Here is a 21,081-nt window from a genome sequence, read left to right on the forward strand (position 1 = left end):
ACATTCTCCAGAGTGCAAGTACACAATGAATGAGAAGAAATGTAGAATCAAAGCAGGGACAAAGAGAGCTTTATTCACTGTCACCTGGTTGTGGATGGAGGCATTCATAATTGATTATCTGAGACTGAAGCTGACACTTTAGAACCATATCTAATTTGACTTTCCTTGCCATTACCAATATGCCACATCCCTTTATTTATGCTAACCTCTTGCTTTATGCTTTCTGTCCTGGGCCAGGCCATGCATGAGATGCTAGACTACTTTTTTTCCATTGCCTTCATATCTTTTTTTTTTTTCCTTAGCTGTGTTGGGATCTAGGTTGTTTTTTGTCTTCTTTATTTTCTTTCTGTGTTCTTACATGCAGCTCATTGTCTCCTCCTGAGCTCTCCTCTACAAGTTTGTTTCCTGGTTTGTTCTGCCTTTTCACTCTCTGTTCTTTGACAGTAATTACATGCTGCTTTGCCCTAACTTGATTTGCCCTGCATTCCTGCTTCTAGCTTCTCATTAAATAAAGTCAGTTAATTTCATTTGCTTTTCACCAAGTAGTGTTTGTGTGCTGAATTTCTTCTCTGATAATTGCAAGGTTTCTTTCGGGATCTCCAGCATCAATGTAACTAGCCTTCCAGGTGTCTTGCAGTTCACCAGTATTTTCAATTTGGATCTCTCTAGCATATTTTTGCCTTTTTCCTGTTCTCAGGGTGTGTCCTCCCATTTATGATTCTTGTTTTCCCAACAGCAGGCACCTTCTCAAATTCTTGAACTGTTAAGGAGGAGTTCTTCGGTGGTGCTTTTTATGTTAATGTACCTCCAAAGGGTTTATGGCCAATAGAACATCATGGCTGTACTGACAAATCTAATCTGGCTTGGCAAGAGTATCCCATTGTTAACAGTGTTGTTACATGTTGTTTCACATATTGTTCCTTCTGTGTATGGGATCTTGGTGATTTTCTGAGCGAGTATGTTTTGGCCTGCTCTTCATCACTTTTGTCTGACTGTTAGGATCATCTCCTTGTCACAAGTGGAATTTTGTGCTCCTCTTCTTAACCCTTTCATTTGCCCTTATGGCATTGTACAGTAATATCCCCTTATCTCTCTTGAACCTGCTGGCCTTTCTCTCTTACCTTTTTCTTTAATCACTCATTCAGCTTTGAGGGTTTTTTCTCCTTATAGTGACCTGTAGACACAAGTGTTTCACATTTTTAAAAGAAGTGTACAAAATGCCTGTGGCCTCTCTTGCTTTTCTGACTACCTCTTCATTTCCTTTCCCTTTTTTCATCTCAAAATTCTTTGAGTGAGTTGTCTGGTGTGCTTGTCCTCCTCCACTTTGGCTTCGATTGTGCTTTACTGCAATTGTGATCAGTGTTTACTGTGATCTCTTCTGAGCTAAAGTTCAAATCCAGTTCTTCATTTTCCCTTCTCTGTCAGCCACATTTGTCACTATCAGCTGTGTTTAAGAGCTGTGCTGCTCTTAAGTGTCATTCCACCTTGTTTCCTGTCTGTGTCCTCTTTTGGTTACCTCTTTTCTCTCTACTTGCTTTGCAGAGATGGTTGTTTGTTACTTACAGCTTTTTCTGTGGTTTGTTAAGGTTCTACCTGTGCTTTCCCTCCCCCGCAGTCCCAGAGTGCCATACCTTTGGGTAACTTCAGATTATCCTCTTGCTTTATTCCAGTCTTACAAAACCTCCTTTTTGCTCCAGATCTGTCTTTTTCGGTCAGAAACTTTAAAATGGCTCTTGAATTCATGGTAGGGTCTCAAATTCTAGCTTCAGGTATTGCTTTTGAATCTTCATCATCCTTAATCCGTTGTCTGCCATCTTGTTCTGACTTGGTGAATCTGAGCAGCAAGAGTTTTCTCATATGATGTTAATTTTTCTAGTTCTTCCTATTTAAGGCTGTAGAGAATACTGCTTAGTCTTTGTGTGTGAGATGCAGTGTGTGTCCTTTCAGTGCTCACCACTGTTATGTCAGGGGCAATGGACCATTAAAAGATGCACACTATTTGTGTGTATCTTATGTTCTATCTTATGCAAACACAGTAATAAATGTTATAACTGAGTGCTGGGCGCTTCTTCATTACATTGGTAAAAGTAATCCATCTTTCTCCTATGCTTCTATAATAAAAATAAAGATAAATAATTGAATGGGTCTGTGGTTTTTTTTGTTTTTGTTTTTTTTCTTTGATGTGGAATTTGTTGTTGTTGAAGTTCCTGTCCATATTTTTTCCTTAACCTTTTTATTCTACTCTGGCAAACTGTAGTGCTGCATTCTCTGGAAGCTGTGTCCTTCTCTCTCTCTCTCTCTCTCTCTCTCTTTTTCTCTCTCTCATTTAGGGGGGGTTACACAGTGCAGAGTTGGCAGTCAGGATATCAAGAGGTGTACCTGCCACAAGCCTTCCTCGGGCAGTAGAAAGGCTGTGTTGTACTAAGCTCTCTGCTGCCCTGCTGCCTGAGGACTGCCTTCTGGCCCTGACAGCTGATTTCCTATGCTTGTTGCATATGTTCTTTCCATACATCTTCCTCACTTTGCAAGTGCATTTTCCTTTTCTTTCAGCTGACTTGCAGTTCATCAGTGTGTGTGTCCTGAAAAAGCAGATATGCAAACCACGTAGGTATTTGCTGGCAGGAGAGAGGAGGTAAATGGGGGCACAATCATTTGGTAATTGGGTCTAGGAAGAAGGAAGACAGTATCTTATGACATACAAAGGGATTATGAGCCTGGAATGAGTTACTCATGTATATGTAATGCATTTTTGTCCAAGGCTGTAAACTGCAGTAGTGCAGTAGTGGCAGAAGTAACTTGTCCCGTTTGTTCTTCTCATACAAACTCACCTTGCTTCCATGGAAGCTTATTACAGATTTTTTCATATACCTCTGATTCTTCTTTGCCTCCCAGAATTGGCAAAGAATTTGAAGTGTTTCTCTTGCTGTGTTAAATCTACTGTTCCTTTTACGAATAAATATATGTGGTTCATGGCTGCTTTTGGAGAACAGCCCCGTAGTCAATCTCAAAGAAAGCGTAAAATGTATGTGAGGTTTCTCAAAGATCTTGTTGTACCAGATGCTTTGGGAGAATTTGAAATGAGAAAGTTTTTTTTTTTTTATTTAAAAGAGAAAGCTTTCATCAAACTGAAATGACTTTCTTGATCTTTGTGCTTTCCTTGAAGCTTGATTTCACCCTAGACTAAAAATGGTATGACAGCATTATCCAGGTGGTTTACAGAGCAGTAGAATCTGTACTCCTCAAAGCCAGAAAATAAAAAATAAAAAGCACTTCTGTGTACTTCAGTGGAGTTCTTGTTTCTGAGATCATGAAAAGCGCATTATATAAATGGGTCTGCTTTAGATGGAATATGTCTTAATCTTCCTTGTTTTGAGTTTTTGATTAGACTGCTCTGCAGATGGACCTACCTGCCAAGCAATCTTGTTCTTTCCACTACTGATTATCAGACCATAGTAAGGGTGAACTGACCTTCTTACATTGGTCATTTTTGGTTAAAGAGCTAAGGAAATCTTGAACTGAGAAATTGCTGTCTCCCTGCGGCTGGATAGACCTATCACCTATAGAGTATTTGCTTCCAGATGTTGACAGTGATCAGACACCATGGTTCTGAATTGTTAAAGTCAAGAGATAGAGGGTAATGTTTTTGCCTCATGCTATTCAGAACCTTGAGGCTCGTCTTCCTGCAACAGAGAATATTTAAGATTTCCTAGCCTTACTTGATAAGATACGGTATATCTCTATTCTTCCTATGTTTTAGTTTGGTTTTGCATTTCTTCTTAGAGTTATGTCAGGCTACTTTTTGTCAGTTACAGATTGAGAAATCTAACAGTGGCATGTACTTTACTATAAATACCTTTAAGAAAATGCTTTATTTCCTTGTTCGTCTTCTCTTTGTTTTCCTGCTCATGAGAAACTGAAGTCTTGGCTACTTTGAAACTAGCAAAATCTGGAAGCCACTTTGGCCCTCAGCAGGTGTAATGTTTGTTAGAACGGATGGTGTTCATTCGCAGAACTAAATTTAAGAAGCTACAGCTAGGGGAGAGAACAATCCAAAGCACCTTTGCATCACAACTGCAGGCTCCAAGAAGGTAGATAGATAGTTCTACTATTGTTTGGTTTTGACGTTTGTTTTCCTAAAAAGCTGTTCTCTAGGAGGTGGCATGCTGGTGCTTGGAATGCTTACTGTGAAAAGCTTTCTTCCTAGGCAGAGGCTCTGGCTTGGCACAGGAATTATTTCTGCTTGTTCTTTTTCCCTCCTATCATCATCAGAGTTGACCTTGGTGAATGTAAATCATAGCTCTTCGGTTCTGATGACAGTGTTCCTTGATAGGAAAACTTGTTTATCCCCCTTTTAAATATCTCTTGAAAAAAGAGAACATAATGCCTTTTTTTCATTGATCTCTGCTTCATTCTCATCTTGAAGAATCTTTTAATCCTCGTATGTGGAAGCAAATCCTTGGAAACTTCTGCCTTGTGTTCAGTGTACCCTTGATGGTGTGTTGGGCTAGAGATATGTTTAATATGTGCTTCCTAGATTTCCTCGAGAACTGCTTCTGGTTTTGCACAGAAAAATTGTTTTGGATCACTTCAGACTCCTGCTAGCTGATCTTCCAGAGTACGTGTCTGGGAAAATTTGTCTCCTAAAGGAAATAGGGGTTGCATACATACGATGTTTGCTCTGTTGCATTCACAGAACCATTTTCGTTTGTGCGCCTGTGCCTTCTGGGATCCTAGCTGTAAGTTGGGTAAAGAAAAGTCCTTAGAGGGATCTCTGTAAACTATCTATATTCTCATACTTGGGAAACCAAAGCCTGACAAAAACATTGCTGTGTGCTGCAAGTAATTGCTTTTGAAAGGTTCTTAACTGATGGCTGCTGAGATGCTTCAGCTAACAATTTGGTACCAACTAAGAAAACTATGCAAGGGTTAGCTACCTCTGGCAAAACAAAGCAAAACAGTTTCTAGTCTTAGAACCGTAAATAGCATAGTGCCAATGGTCTGAAGGTGTCAGTTTTATTTTGGATGTCTCATTGGGCGCAGGTGTGCTTTGATATCCTGAAGCCAGGCTAGGAGAGAGCTGCTGCCAAGGAGGACGATGCTGCTTCATCATCTTTGAAAGCTGCTTGTTCTGGTTGTTTCCTGTGTAGTAGATTGACCAGTTACGCATTGGTGCAGCAGATTGATCTTTGGCCTGCTAATTGATCAGAAGACCAGAGAAGATAGTGGATTCCTTTCTGCCAAATCAGCCATTTCTATCAGCTTATTTTCTGAACCACAGGCTCCATCTGACTGGTCAGGGCCTTTTTACTGTTAATTATAACCTTTGCATTGCATTAGCTGTAACACAAAATGGACTCCACTGCTTAGAAGTGCTTTAGTCCTATGTTGCTACTGTTTTGGGGTGTTGACAGATAAATGTTGTCGTCTTATTCATTATCCTTTCTAGATTAAAAAAAAAAAGTCAGGTTCTGCACGTTTTTCTTCTACTTAATTTTTCTTTGCTGAAATCCTATCAAAAAAAAACCATTGAGTGAAGTTCTGCATCAGGTCAGGGTTCAGCTGAAGTAATAACCTGCTTCAAAGTCTGCATGCCTAACAAACACAGGAAGGAAAACCTGTGTTTCTTATATCTGCACTTGTAATGATAAAGAAAAATTTCCAGAGTAGGAAGAGATGACACTGGAGCTAGTGAATTTTCTACTGTGGAGGTGAAAAAAAGAAACCAGTAACAAGTGTAAAAACTACCTGTAAACAGTGGTTGAAAAAGGGTTGGGTGGAGAAGATTGCCTGTTATTCTGTCAGCAGCTTTTAATGTGCTATAACCACACAAGTGAGGATTGCCATGGAATCTTGAGGCACATCCTCCCGTTACCCTTGGAGTGATTGAATTCTTGGGTCTCATCGACAGACTGCCCACAGAAGCTGTGGGTGCCCCATCCCTGGAGGCACTGGGGGCCAGGTTGGATGGGGGCCCTGGGCGGCCTGAGCTGGTGGGTGGCAGCCCTGCCTGAAGTGAAAATGAGTTTGCTCTTTAGTGAAGACAGTCCTCAGTACTACTATTAATCTGACATCTGATTTCTCAGTAAATGGCTGCATCCCTGGTATTCTTCTGCAGTGTTATAAAAACAAGGAAGCATGAAATTTCTGGTAGAGAAGAAATTCTTAAAGACAGGCTGAATAGCAAATTTGTTTCGTTTTTCTCAGAAAAGCATTGCCATCTGCTGTGCTACTGAAACTGACTGTGCTGTCATGACTCCTGTTGTGCGTGAGTGTGCCTCCACAGAGATGAGAGCCTGGTAGAGCCCCTGTTGTATCTCAGTTCACTGCCTACCTGTGGTAGGGACCTACAAGTGTGAATGAATAGTGCTGTGGAGCTCACAGCAGCTCTGTATTGGTATCAGAATCCTTAGCAGCCAAAGACATGAGCAGGCAGAGCCTACATCTGCACTTCTGATGCATATGTTTCAATATTTGGAGTAATTGAAAGCCTTTAATTGCACTTGGGGGTTAAAACATGCTTTCCTTGAACACAAATAGAAATAGGGTAAAATGGCTGCACTAAGTTCATCATCATGGGTTGCAGATGCCAGGAAGTGGAGTTTATTTGAGCTCTCAAACATAAAGACCATATTGGGAAGAGAGGAAAGACTTCTCCTTTATCAGCCTTTTATGCATCATAAAGAAGATGAAGGGTAGAGTACAGGGAAGTAATTTCTGTGCGTCTTTGGCAGACTCTTTTGCCATTAGTTTATCCTGGAGTATGGACATTGTGTCTGTGCTTACATGTGGTTTTGTATCTTACTTGTCTAGCATGTTGAGCAGGCAAAGGAGAAAATAGATTTACTGACAGTGGAGCATTGGGAAAGAGTAGGATGTTTAACCACTTACGTTAGCTGTAGCCAGGAGCACTGAAAATTTTTGAGTGTAAAATACAATCTGCTCATTCCACAATTGTAGCCTTCCTATTACACATCAGGGATTCTCAAAATCTGTGTACAATTTTCACTTAGAAATACACATTTCTTAAGTGTATTTTTAAGCTTTTCCATATGTGTGTGTAATGTAGTCACTCCACCATCATTTGAAGGATGCTACCTAACAAATAGGTGTTGGAGAACAAGAACTTCAGAAGCTTATTCTGATCTGCACGTCTGTATTTACATCTTATAGCTGATTAAAACTAGGCAGATTTAAGGTTTTTATTCAAAATCAAAATATTTTGTGTTTCTTTATTTGATCAGTCAGTGGTTAATTTATGAATGTTAAAATCCATAACTTTGTTAGAAAATCCTGTATGGATTACTAGAATTGTGTTAGGTCTTTAAGTCTTTTTCATTTAAAATATTTTATTTTTAAACGTAAACATTATCCTGAACCCTTTAGTCACTGAGTAAGCAAAATAATGCTTCAGCTGTACTACCGTTCTACTATTCAGAGGAAAGGAAAGCTCTTAAAACACTACACAGCAAAACCAATACTTAACTACAGTAGCATAATGCTTTGGAACTGGGATGGGAATGCTGTAGGGTTGTACCTGAGAAACTTTCGGATGATGGTGTAATTTTATTTATTACAATACAGCAATTTTAAAACTTTTTATCTTTGAAAAGAGTAATTTTCATCCATCCAGTATAAACCCAGTTATGTAACCCCAATGTTCTCTTTAATTAGAGAAATGTATTCTGAAAGAGATTAGATTAATTTCTCCTGATTTGAAGAGATGAGTAAAAATAAAACCATGATGAAGATTCGTGTAATAATTTTAGAAACTGTAGCAAAAACTGAAACTTGGAAGACAATTTTTGCCTCAAAGAGTGTTACTGTGAAGCTCCCTGTCTATACTGCGTGCATTGCCTGAGGATATGGAGGAAGCCAGGCGTGAGGTCTGGGCTGCCTGCACCTTAAAACCATGCTTTTTACCTAAACAGTACTGTTGTTATGACTGGTTTATTTTGTTGTTAGCTTTTTCTTTCTTGATGGAAGAAATATTTTTCCATCAGAATTTCATGCACACTCATGGACTCCGTGTGAAGTACGGGGTAGTCTTCATGGATAAAGCACTTTGAGAAAAGTTATTAATGAACCTTCATTGTTAAGGGTTGGATCCCAGCCAGCTGCTTAGTGATTAAAGTTTAATTGCATGATGATTAGTTTTCATTAGTAAGTAATTAGCATTTAACAGCAGTCTTGTATTGCTGAAGCTATGGGTGAGCATAAGTGGATTGAGCCATGTTGAGAAGGCATGAAGCTGGAGCTGGGGGCACAGGGTTGCCTGGGGAATATGGAGATGTGAATCTTGATGTAGGAATGAGCTCTTGAGGGAAACCAACTGCTGTGTAGAGCCAGGAAGGGAGACAGGAACAGGATTTGGAGCAGATGATCAAAGCAGTACAGCCTGGGCCTAAGACTCAGAGTCTGTCTGTGGATGCCCCCTCACTGGGTGAACTTGCAAAACAGCAGTCTTCCTCAAAAAGCCTGCTGAAGTTTCCAGTTGTGCTCTCGTCTCAGTAACACTAGCGTCTCTTCCTACAGCCTTGTAGGCAGCCTTAGCCCATTCTTTGCTCCAACTGGAAGCTTTTTCAAAATCCCTCGCTAAATTGATGAAATAGCCTTTTCTAGTGGAGCAGTCGTTCTTGATCCTTTTAGAGGAAGAATGAATGGAGGGCATGGGGTAAGATAAGGTGGTAAAGAGGAGGGTAGAAGGATGAAGAGAATAGCACAAAGCAGTCTTGGCATTTTGCTACTAAGGATACAAAGGGTAATAGAGTGTCCATGATGAACTATTTCAGACCTGTCAATAGAACGTTTAGGAAGTACAGGGGTAACTTCAGCCTAGTGTCCATTACAGGTGCTTGGAGCCATTCTTCTCCCCAGTGCCTTCCCTTCTCCCAGCACCACTGTTTGGAGTCTGAGCAGTTTTTATCTGTTTGTTATCGTCAGGATTGCCTTTCTTGACTCTTAGTGTCAGCACTGATACAGGGAAAGGCATGATGTGCCAGCCAGAGTAACCTCAAGCAGGCATTTCTGTACGATTAAGAAGGACTAAAATAGCTGCAGTTTCTTTAGAGAAGCTCCGGCAGTGTTGAGACTGTGACTGTATCATGTAGATCTGCTTCTCTTGTCTTCAGACTTCCTGCATCAGTGGTAAGAGCATACGTAACAGTGTAGGACTTAGCATACACTAGTGACAACCCAAGACTAGTACTAGAGTAGCAATGCATGTCTGGAGCTGCGCATGCACCCGCTGTTCTGTTTTTTCCCTTACCTGAGCTAGCAATGGTATAAAAAGATTGCACCTCTCTTCTGAGGGCTGCTTGCACAACTGCTTGTAGCTTGAATACTTACGCATTACCTCAGTCAACTGATTGTCCATGTTCTAAGCTTTCTTTCTATTTAAGCGAAGAATCAGGGTTGAGGGTAAGAGCTGGTTATGTGATCTTCACATACTAATGACATATTTTTCTATTTCTTGCTCCTTTCTATGTTTTCTTCTGATTTACAGTTAAATCATTTAAGTGTAACTCAATGTGTTTGTCATTTCTTGTGCCTTCTCTCATAGCAAAATAGCTAGATCACTCTGAAAGTAACGCCTCCTATTTATTTCCATGGAAGCCTCAACAGATACAAAGGAATAACAATGTTGGGTAGTGCAAATTCTCAGCTAATGTTCAATGTAGTCACCACTATTAGCAGTGCATTTTTGCCAACAATGAACAAGAGCCTGTGTGCTGTGCTCAGAAGAATCTGTGTGGCCGTGTGAAACGTGCCTTGTCTTTCACATTGCTGTCGCCACTGCTGAAACTCACCACCCACAGCCTTGCTGTACTCACATCCACCGTTTGGTTTCCATAACTGTTAACCCACAGCAACCATTCGGTGTCAGTATGTGCCATTTTTTGCACATGGAGGAATTCAGTGACACACCTGTGCTTTGTGTGTGCTTCCATGTCAGATGCCATTTGATCAGACCACCCCTCTGCTGCCCTCTGTCGCACAGCAACGACATGTAATCAGTGGGAAGGTTCAGCCTGTTCTGCTATATCCATGCCTCTGACGTCCTGGGCCAGCATAACAAAATAAGCATTACTTTTGGAGCAACCTTCTTAGAATTCTGTGGGTGCTTTGCACTGAGCTGTTTGAACTGCAGCTTTTCTTGTTCCTTTGACACCTTTCTTAAATTATGCTTACTGAGGAATCAAACTTTCTGAGTTTAATTAATGATGATTAAAGAAGAGTGTGGAGCTCATAAAAGCTTTATTGTGAAGGGAGAGAAAAGTATGTCCTGGTATGAGTTTCTGAATAGGGGACTTTCCCTAAAAGGTACAGCTACTCTTTATGAGACTGAAAAAATCAAGAAGGCAAGGCAACTTCAGGTATTTGAGTTCTGTTTTGAGAACTGTGCTCGTTTCAGAGCCCGTGCCTATACTATCACAGTTCTCTGTTCAACCTTTGACAAGTCTGTTAATAGCTCTGTAAAATGTGCTTTAAAGCACTTATTTTTGACCATCAGTGCAGACTTAAAGGGTTCTTTGAAAATTGAAAGTATGTTTCAAACAATCATAATCAAATTGCAAGTTGGGGAGCTGGTAAGAGCTAGTGTATTTTAGTTGCATAGATGAAATGAGAGGAAGTTAAGTCACTCCAAAGTTTCTGCGTCTGTCATTGAGATTCAGCTCTGCAGAGGATAATGAAGATGTGTTCATCTGGTGTTAGTTTTCTCTTTTCCTGTAGAAAGTTAAAATGCAGGTTCCTAGCTTAAATATACTTATTATTAGAACTTTTTTTTTTTATGGAGGAGAGTCTCCAAGTTGAATTTACCACTGAAATCTCAAGGCTGACACAATGCATAACCAGTTCTTTACAGAAAACCAGCCATTTTTTTAGATGTTAATTTTAGGAAATTGTTTACATTAGATTAGAATAATTCCATTAGCTCTACCATAGGTATATAAAATTCTTTAAGGAATTTTTTATGCAGTCTTTACTCCTGTACTTGAATTCGATTATCCTTCCTTTGAAGTGTCATGAACTGTGATTGGCAGGAATACGGGTTCTTAAGTGATGCCACTAAGCAGAAATGTGCAGAGACAGATCCTGGGGAATAGGGATTTTGACAAGGTTACCAACAGATTCTGCTTTCTGGACAAATAGCTTCAAAAGTGATGCCAAAAGAGGAGTTTTTCAGTCTGAGTCTTGGAAGCTGCCTGATGAAGAATACTGCTGACTTCCATTTCTGCTTTTGAGTGAAAGCCTTCAGAAGATGGAGGAAGAAGGAGCAAGTAGAGGGTGTTCCTGTGTAAAATAAACTGAAACTAGAATTGCCCATATCCTATTTCTGCCTCAAATGAAATTAATTCTTGGTCTTACACAGTGACTTATTTCCAGTACTCTGTGGTTCATAGCAGTCCTTTTCATCTTAGTATAGATTGATGCCTTGGAACAGGCTGCCCAGGGGGGTGGTGGAGTCACCATCCCTGCAGGTGTCCCAGAACCATGTGGATGTGGCACTGAGGATGTGGTCAGTGGGCATGGTGGGGATCATCTGTGACAGCTGGACTGGATGATCTTAGTATTATTTTTCTACTTTAAAGATTCTATGATCTGACATGAATTTGTATATGCTTAAGATGTAGCTTGCAAGTAGTTAGCTATTACTGCTTGTATTGTGTTTCAGCAATCTCCTGACCTGAGATCAAAAGGCCTTTGTTATCTGGGCAGCTACTAGTGGTGGCAACCCTGCCTGTGGCAGGGAAGGTGGAACTGGGTGTTAAGTTCCCTTGTAACCCAAGCCATTCTGTGATTCAATAATAAGATTCTATAGTTTGTTACCTTTTTTTTTTTTTTTTTTTCCAATTACAATTGGGAGTACTACACCTCTCCTTGGGCAAAAAGAAGCTCTTTCTCCAGTGGAACATCAAACTTGTCCTTCAGAGGAACTCTGGATACCACCCCAGCTCTTTGTGCCATCCAACCAGAATGCCATCTGGCCTTGATTGCTGCTCTTTATTTTTGCTGCCACTTCTGGAACTGCTCCTCGTTCATTGGAGGCTTCTCTGTGGTGTGTGTCTCTGGCCAGCCGGTTATTCTGCAATGTTTTTAAATAAATTCATTTTAGAAAAGCAGTTGTTACTGTAATGAGCAGTTTAAGCAGCACATGTATCGTCATTGTTTGTAGTTCTTGTTTTTTTTCTGGTGATTATTGAATAGTGAACCAACACATTCCTCTTTAAGCCCGTTCACATTTTTGGCTGGCAGGATTGTTTCATATTGACATCGAACACCTCCTCTGTATCTGAGGTCTTTTCATCGATGCCTATTACTGAGTTGTTTCATTTTCCTGGCCTGTGACTGGTGATCTGTTGCTTGAGCTCATGAGCTTGCATTCCAGCTTTTTTCTGCTTTTTTTCTCTTCTTAACATGTGTGTTCTGTGACAGCACATCACTACAGGGAAATGTACTCCTGGGCATTGGTTTCCCCTGGGCAGCAGCCACCAGTGGCCCTGGGGACCATTTCTGCACGCTTTGGGTTTCTGCTCCTCAGAGCCGTGCTGCCAGCAGTTGCCATCTCCCTGTCACTCTCTCTTCAGCCACAGGGCAGTATTTCTGTGTTCTGCAGGCTTCTCCTTGTCCTCTAGAGAGACTGTTCACGTGTGAGGTGAGCACTATGCCTTTCACCTGGCAGTGGCGAGTATTCTGCTCCAAGGAGCAGCTCTTAAGATCTGAATCTCCTAGCTGTTATTAATGAATGAAGATCCATTGGGAATACTATTTAAAAAAGCCATAATTTTTGCATACCTGCTTCTTTCATGCTCTTCTGCTTGCTTCCACCTTCCTTACACCTCAGATTACCCCTCATTACAGCAGCTGCCTGCATACTTCTCCTTTGTCTGCCTTTGAGAATTTCTGATCCACGTTCCGCCAGAGCATCCTCTATTTCCTTAAATGAAGTGTGTCACTTTCAAAAACCTGCACGTTTGCCTTTGTTTTCCTTTGTGCATTTCTTCAAAGCCCTCCTTGCTGGGATTTCTGCCATGAAGGGATGTGCTGCCTGCTGCTGACAGACTCTTCTCCCAGTCCCGTCATTCCCACTTCACCCCTTTGCCTCCACCGGCGTTTTGCTCAGCATTACAGAAGCATCTTGCACAGTGGGGCTTTGTTTATGACGACGGCTTGCAGAGATTATTATAGATAATGACAATTGCCTTATTTCTGTGCTATGTTACAGGATGAATTGTTAGCAGGGGTGGAATCCTTCTGCACCTTGTTTTCCTGCTAGGTTGCGCTGGTATTTAATCTCTTGTCAAAATCTTTTCCATTTACAGTTTTCCGTGCTCAAAAGCACTGTCTTACTTTTTAAGGCTGTATGTTTGTTTCTGATGAGCCACTAATAACTCGCTAAAGAAGTCTTTTCTTTACCATAAGTATGGTCAGACAGTGGACCACACTTCCTAGCAGAGCGGTTGCTTCCCTGTGCCCGTCATTCTCCAAGAGACATTTGGATCAATGCCCTTAATAGTATGCTTTAACTTCTGGTTAGCTTTGAAGTGATTGGGTCGTGGTCCTGCAGGTCCTTTCCAACTTGCATTTATTTTTCATAAATACTAAGCATCTTTTTTTTTTATTTTTTAATAGAGAAGCACTGTTCCCACTGTGCATACTGCCTCTTGAAAACAGATTCCTCAGCGCAAACGTAGAATTGAGTTTGAGTTTTCTTCTTTCTGTCGTTTTTTATTTCATTCCAGCCATCTTATTAAAATGTGTTGTCATATGAGGGAGAGATTTTGGTAATTGATTTACCCAAAACCTCCTTCTTCAGAGTGATGACACTGCTTTGTTTGAAGGCAACTGCATGATGCCGTGTTATACTGCTTTCACTGGACCTTGTACTACGTAGAGATCCGATTGGATTTTCCAATGCTGTCTCTTGCTGAATGTGCTGTTCTTGCAGCCTTGTATCTCCTTATCACATAATCACTGCTTGAAATTTTGAATTTCTTTTCCCTCTTTTAAGTCTCTTTTTCCATCTTTCAGACCTTTTCTTAGCTAAATTGCACTTATTGTTGAACATTTAAATCCCCAAATGAATAGCCAAGATAATATAAACTGTAATTTTTTTAGACAGACGCGCATGCTTTAGCAAGTTCAAATCCCTGTACTGGTAAGTGGTTGTCTGAAATGTTTCTCTTGTTCAGGGTGGCACTTTGTCATCAAAGGAAACAAGGCATTTCTGGTCTGCTTGGGCATGCTGGTCTGGCTATTAATATTCTTTTTAAAACACAAAATGTATTGCCTGCAGAGTAGTATACTTAGCCTGCTTAATTTAAGATTACCTATGTTTTCCATTGCCATTTTAAGTTGACAGTTTTCATTCATTTTGCTGAATCTCTTGTAGTTAACCTTCAGTGTATTCTTGAAGTACCTGAAGTCTGCTCAAGTTCAGTTGCACTTAGTCCTTATTTTGTTTGTTTTTTCTCTTTCCAATGCCTGAGAGGGAGGGTTCATCTCCCTTGATTTCTGAGCTTCTCTCCATTCTCATTTCCTAGAATACGTTCATGCACATTTAAGCCTTTGATCGCTCTACCAAGTGAATGAAGCACTTAAGCTTGTATGGAGCAGTGAACATGAATTCGTTGCTTAGATCAGATTTCAGCCCTTTTTTATAGCATTACAGTTCAGCTCAGCCTTCCTGATCTAGAGGCAAGCTTGTAACCTCATAGGGTACTTCTGGGTGCCTGCATTCCTTTTAATAATCACGGGACTTTTGTTGTTGTTTGTTGGGGATTTTACAATCAAGTCGCTTGGTCTGCGGAATTGCTGCCATTCTGGGTGGGTACAAAAGCATTTTGTTGTGGTGTGCCATCTCCAACAATGGCCGGGAGCAGTTATCTTTGGAAGTAGGTAGCAAACCAGGTCTGTGTGGAGACATGTTTAGATGCTCTGTCTGCCTTACCAGTCACAGCTTTAGAGTTGTCTCTTTCAGATGGCTGTTCACAGCCAGTGACACACCTGTCCCTGATGAATTTGCCTAATCTGATGTTGAAATGACTTGTCTTTTGGCCAGCGAAGCTGCCCTTGGCATTGAGTTTTATTGCCTAATTATTTGTTGTGTAGAGAAGTGGATTTATTTTAGATCTCTAACCTGCAGTCCGATGATTGCATTATTTGCTTCTCCTCCATGGAAGTGGCTAGGAATCATTCCCACATGTACACCATATTTGATTTGTAGATGTCAGTCCCCTTTCAGTTACCTCTTTTCCAAAGCACTTAATTCTCTTCCCACACAGAAGCTCTTCATATTCCTGCTTACCTCTGTGGTCTTTCTGTTATTTTTCCTGATCCGTTGTATTCCTTTATTGATAGGCACACTGTTCAGGATGTCAGGATACTACAAGACTATTATATGGATATAACGAAGACTTTGTTTTTATTATCAATTTTTGTTCCTAATAACTGTGTTCTGCCTTTTTTTGTGATTGCAAGTACTGTATGGTGTGTCTAGGATGATTCCTAATATCTTCTCATGAGTAGAAACAGCAAATTTAGTGTCTGTAGTCATGTACATGTACAGGTGAAAATGTTTTTCCTCATATGTATCACTTTGGACTTATCAGCATTCAGTTTCATTCCCATTTCATCATGCAGTTACCCAGCACAGTAAGATCTTTTTGCAGCTCCTTACCATCGGCTTGAGATTTGACTCCCTTGGATAATTTAGCACAGTTTGCAAGTTTTTCCATTTATTGTTCTCCTCTGTTTTGAGATTTGTTACCAACAGCCCAGGTGTCTGCATAAGGCCTTAGAAATCTTTGCTGCAAACCATTGCTTGTCATAACAAACAATTTATTTTTATTCTTGTTCCTTTCTCTTTTTCCTTCAAGTTGCAGGAAAAAGATGTCCACTGTTCATTTGAAGTGCTTCTGCTCTACTGTAATCGGTTTAATTGGTTTTGCATGTATCAAATAGGATTTCCCTTTATAACGTATTTTTTAGCTCTGGTATTTCATTCTTTTCTGTGCCATCCATTTTGAGCTGCAGCTCCCCTTTGTGCTTCAGCAGCCCATACAGCACTGCAGTTCCGACTCTTCACTGTGTTTCCTCATGCAGCTTTACAGCACAACAGTGGTATCTTCCAGATCGTTGATTTATCTGTTTGCTGAAATCTAAAGTAGTCCTTAGTTTGTTGAATTCACAATAGCTGCCCAATTCTGATTATTTTTCTTTATTGTTGCTTGATTTGCTTGCTGCAGAAGTAGATCTCCATTGAGAGAGGTACAAGTTTTCACAGTGCAAGTTTGAAGGATTATTTTTTTTCTTTTTAATTGTGGGATTCATTGTTCTGATATTCTGTGCCTGTTTTTTGGAGAACTGAAATCGTTTTACAGGAAATGGAGCAAACTGTTCTGTTTTACCTTTACTGTTGCTTGTTATCTCAAGCCCCAATCACAAAAGCAATTTTTCATTAATCAGTATCTCTGCATCACTGAAGCTTTCCCTTCTCCTGCTTCCTAACGTCAGCCCACCCTCATCTTTTTTCATCTCAGTCTCTTTTAACAGCAGTCTCCCAAAATCACTTCTTCCTTTCCCTTACAGCACACAGCACTTTTCACCTCTGTGTGTGGCAGCAGACATCTCACAGCTTTCCTGGCAGTTCCCTGGATGTAGTCATCTCCCCGTGCCCCACTTGCCAGGAGGAACAACAGGGCATAGAATTGAAACAGTACAGAAAATTCGTACAACATAGAAAGTGAAAACTTAGCTTGTGTCATTAATGCCATGTTTCTTTTTTTATTTTTATTTTTTCAATGCTGGCTTTCGTTTTCGAGTTACCTTTGGTTGTCGCTTTGCATTTTATTCATTCGATGTGTTCTTGATGCTGGTATTCAGGAAGGGGAAAAATAACGAGGCAGGAAGCAAAGTGAAGGAAAAGAGAAGAAAACAGAGGGCAAAAGAAAACACAGTGCTGTACTTTGGAGAGAGGAGTTTAGAATGAAGCCTGATTGTGGAGCACTGGTGGGAACATGAAAGAAGCAAGAAAAGTCTCCCTAGAATAGTCGCCAGTCAAAAACGAAGGAGCATATATGGCAAACTCAAGCCAACCTCAAAACCTTAAAGCGAAAGGAATGCAGCTAGAGGATGTCGTAGTGCTGTGTGTGAATCACACCTCTCCTCTGAGCTGTGGTGGCTGTCCTAATACTGCTCCTGCATGGTGTTAGTGTTACTTCATTTTGGGAGACAGAGAATGATGAGCTGTAACGAGGAAGAAATGGGCTGCTAATAGCATGGAGGAGTAGAGGCTCTGTATCTGACTTTAATACTATTGATAATTTAGTTCAGGGGATGGAGTGTCTCTTCTAAATGGCACTTTTCAGTCTCTCCAGCCTATTCTAAGTGAGATGTATGTGCGTTGTGGCCAGAGATGAATTGTGGAGATAGGGCCTCTGAATCAATCTTCACTGTATGGTCTTCTTTTTCATCTTTTTTTCTCTAATTTAAGCGAGGAGTTGATTAGCTGCCTGGCAATGATTGCTGCCCGTTGGCACCTCCCATTGGAAGCATACTCCAAGCACCAGCCTTCAGCTCTTGTCAGGCAGGGCAGGTTAAGCAGGCTGCTCACTGAGCAAAAGGAATTTCTCTTCCCATGAGAGGCTGAGTGCAGCTTCTCTGGCTAGGAATGCTCTAATTCCTGTGGAGGTGGCGAGCAGGCTGCTACCCTCTGCTGGTGAGTGGCTGACTTGGGGTGAAGATTTGCTCATGGATGAAATAGAGTGAGAAGGGGTCATTAAGTCCAATCTATCTATTTCATGTCTGAAATTCCACGGTTTTGTTTGGGTTTTAGAAAGTTTTCTAACTGTAGTGTACCCTATTATCTATCTATCTATCTATCTATCTATCTATCTATCTATCTATCTATTTCTGGAACATAAATATATAAGGATGTGGTTCTCACCGGAGCCTCAAAAGGTGCTGACAGGAGCTATGCATCTTTTTATCCTTCAAGACGCAAATGTAATGTCTTGCAAGTGAGGACTGAAACCATCTAGAATTTTTTATATTTGCTATATTCTGTCTGTTTTAAGGAAAACCTGGAGACATTTGGAAACTGCGTGGAATTATTATCATTCCTTTCACAGATTCTGTGGTAGACTCCTAAGTTATTTTAAACCATATAACTTTGTAGGATTTCTGCTTTGTTCAGTCTCTCTGTAGTGCGTCAAGAAGGAAGGACTCAAAAGAAAAGAGTAGTTATTGTGTTGTGGTTCCCCCTGCTTCCCCTGGAAGAAGCAGATGGTCGGGGGTCCCAGGAGGTAGGAGAAATGGGGCCATTAGACTGTCAGTGGCTTGTGAAAAGCAGAAGCATCTGGCAGAATGGAGACTTGTTCAGCAGCAGGGGAGCCAGCAGCAGCAGATGATCTCTGCCTTGAGCAGTCAATGGTGTTGTAGTCCGCTGGGGAATTGCTGTTGTGGGCGTAGCTGCAGGTAACCTTGGCAATAATCTAGTTGGTCGGGCAGACTGAAAAGAAGGGAAGAAAAGGCTCGGTGCTCATCCTCAGCCATCTTAACCACCCACTTTTCCTGTCTAATCAGTCCCAGCTACAACTGGTATGAAAATACCTGTTCCTGTTCTCAACTGAGCACTGCGGGCACACTGAAAGTTCGTCAGAATGCCGGTCGTGTTCCCACTGTGACTTTCAGAATAGCAGGATGAACTACGCTCCCTGCAACTAAGAATTAGTTCAAAGACTAAATTAACATCTGGAAAAGTATCAGAAATTTTGCTAGGGGTCTTTTTGTTTTCAGGTGTATCACACAGTGCACTCCTCCGACGTGCCTTTTTAGTTTTAAGAAATATTTGACACAGCTGCAGTTTAATCTCTGCTGTTGTAGTTCATAGGCTCCTGTTGACTGCTCTGTACAGGACACCGTGTTCCAGGGAAGAATGACCTCTGCTGTTGCAACGACACAGTGGTACTTCAAAGACCAGATAAAGCGGGGAGGACAGAATGCCTCTGAGGGACAATGCTAGAAATTCATATCCATGTTCAAAAAGAATAGTCAATTTGGGCTCTGTCCTGTTAGAATAATTAATCTTAGTCAGCCACATCTGAGAGAGAGGATAAAGCTTGCAGGTGAAGCACTCTGAACCAGAGCTCCTCGAGCTGCACTTTGTGAATACTTGGCATAGGTGATTCTGGGACTGCTGCCAATACACAATAATTTTCTAGGGTTGATTTCGTAGCCAGGAAGAGACATTTTTTATACATGAAACTCGGTTTTACTCCCATGAGAGAGCGAATTACATTGCTATTTGGCCAGAGGTCCATGTGCTTTGGTGTGCATTTAAATATTGTGTTAGATTTTGTTGTTTTTCTTTTACGTTTGGAAACCAGCATTCATGTTCTGACAGGCAAAAATAAGCTTCCTGGGTGTCTCTTTTGGGCCTCAAGGGCACTTTCCTTACATTATAAATAGTAGTTTGTCATGACACATGTTCACTGCTTAGAAGATATAAGTGATATTAAATTGGAACGCTGAAAAAGGGAATGTTGAAGATCAGGCTCGAAAAGCTTTGGCATATCTGAAAAGAGAAGCCAGCATTCACGGCTAGAGTTGTACATGTCAGGAGAAGTGATGCCTCACAAGCTTTGCTGCTAGTTGCATCTGCTTTGATTTGAAGAGGACCACCTGGTTTATGGCTGGAGCTAATTTTGCTTTCATCCTCGTTCAGTCATTTAAATGCAACCTAGTCATCGCAGTCTGCATAGCACAGAATGGCAGGAAGAGCAACAACTGTCAGCTATTCCTAGAGTATTTGTGAAATGCTGTAATCAAAGCCTTGTTTGTTTGGAGTGAGGGATTTCTCTGTGGCTGTAATCATTGGCCACGTCTGTCCTGCAGGAGTGCACTGCCACACGTGTGTTAAGTCAGGGCTATTAGAAGTGCTGTCTTGCTGATGCAGCCATCCTGCCATATGAGCCTCCTTGTTGGGCAGAAAAATGGTGCTGTTGTGCAGTGCCAGGTATGCTGCTGGTTCAAGCACATCTGTTCCATGTGCTGTACGGCTGTTGCATGCTGGTAGAGTTGATGAAGTACATGTAATTTGACAGCAGCTTCTCCAAAAGGAACAGATATTTTAGGTCGTTTCATCCATTTGTAGTCATTGACCAAGGCAGCTTTTCATTGCCTGAATTGAAAGTGAATTGTACCAGGTATACGAAGCCCTGTTGTGATGGTCATGTTTATCAGCAAACCCAAAGTTCCTGCATTTTTAGGTACATCTGAGAAGTTGTAGTTCATGTTTTTCTGTCATCAGTCTTCTTTCATTTTAGTTTTTAAATAGGAGTGGTCTCTCAGCCTTCTGCTGGATGTGACTTGGGTATTTTTTCTTAGAAAAATGTCAACTTGCCAGAAATCAGCTTTCATCAGAATCTGAGATTTGTTAATGAAAATCACTCACTGTATCCATTCAGTAAGAAGAGTTGCTGTCTGAATGAGGTGTGCTGTAGGCCTGCTTCTGTAAAGTCACTCGGGGTGAAGTAAATGGGTGAGTGGCTTTCATCCTGCTGCATTCACATCTGTCTGATAATATGATCGAATACATCATTGACCAGCTGAGGTGATAGGATTTAGGTAATGGAACTTGAATGTGTTCATCAGATCAGTCTTTCTGCTTTGAAAATAAATGTGTAGCATCTTTCTAGCACTGTGAGCACTTCTTCAAGAGAAATGCTGTTTCTGTGACAGTGAGGTGTTTTCCCTTGATGGCATCTTCCCCTGCTCCAGGTAAACCTTTCTTCATCACCTGTGAAAAAATGTTCAGCTTGGCCTTGATTTTCCTGAGCAGCTAGTGATGATGAAACCGATGTCAGCAAATTACTTCTACAGTAATGGTGTCTTCTAAATCATCTTTGTCATGCTAATGTTCATTTTTAAGCTGCTGTAGATTCAAAAAAACTCTTTTCCAATTTTAACACTGATGTCATTGTCAGGTGCTGAAACACGGGTCAGTGAAATAGATTTGAGAGAAGTGTTCCAAGTTCTGTCTGAGTGGTTGGTGTGAGCATTTGGTGTATCTTGCCTGGT

The 21,081-nt window shown here is 40.9% G+C and overlaps 2 protein-coding genes across 6 annotated transcripts in view; one reads left to right on the forward strand and one right to left on the reverse strand.

The window, feature by feature from the left end:
- TCF20 (transcription factor 20) overlaps positions 1–21,081 on the forward strand; it is a 112,578-nt gene that overhangs the window by 75,148 nt on the left and 16,349 nt on the right. The gene's annotated exons all lie outside the window — the stretch shown is intronic.
- CCDC134 (coiled-coil domain containing 134) overlaps positions 1–21,081 on the reverse strand; it is a 166,200-nt gene that overhangs the window by 7,863 nt on the left and 137,256 nt on the right. The gene's annotated exons all lie outside the window — the stretch shown is intronic.

Source organism: Cyrtonyx montezumae, unplaced genomic scaffold, assembly GCF_038088225.1.
Source record: "Cyrtonyx montezumae isolate F1298 unplaced genomic scaffold, pur_monq_1.0 scaffold_3, whole genome shotgun sequence".
NCBI lineage: Eukaryota > Metazoa > Chordata > Aves > Galliformes > Odontophoridae > Cyrtonyx > Cyrtonyx montezumae.